The 532-nt window shown below is 30.6% G+C and overlaps 1 pseudogene; it reads right to left on the bottom strand.

The window, feature by feature from the left end:
- Positions 1–532, bottom strand: part of LOC111733620 — a 42,440-nt pseudogene that overhangs the window by 30,209 nt on the left and 11,699 nt on the right.

The raw sequence follows: 532 nt of genomic DNA, 5'->3' as shown, positions 1-532 counted from the left end.
AAAAACATATCTATATCTATGTAGAGATAGATAGATGATATATGATGATAGATGATAGATAATGATAGATGATAGATAAAGATAGATAGATAGATAGAAGGATAGATAGATAGATAGATAGATGATAGAGAGATAATGTATATAGATATATTTAAAATACACAAACATTGATAAAGAGTGTAGTAGGAGTCATGGTTGTTATATAGCTGAAAAACAGTTATGCCGTATTAATTATTTGAAATACAGTAACTTTAAAAAATAGGTACAAGGAGGACATGCTGAACTTCTTTTATATCCCTAAAATCAGGGAATAAATCTCCCATGAGTAAGGTACCATTTCATGTAAAACGTACCACAGGGGCAGAAGGCAGAGATAGGGAATTCAGGGCAGGAAAGGCTGTATAAAGAAACATTGTTACTTCAATAATTCACTATTCCAAGTCCTAACACCTTTGTCATGACTACTCACAAATCAAAAAAGTAGAAAAACTTCTTTAAGTTTCACATTTTTTATGGAGTTACTATACATGCA

Source organism: Pteropus vampyrus, unplaced genomic scaffold (genome assembly GCF_000151845.1).
Source record: "Pteropus vampyrus isolate Shadow unplaced genomic scaffold, Pvam_2.0 Scaffold591, whole genome shotgun sequence".
NCBI lineage: Eukaryota > Metazoa > Chordata > Mammalia > Chiroptera > Pteropodidae > Pteropus > Pteropus vampyrus.
This window is presented reverse-complemented; position numbering and strand designations above follow the sequence as displayed.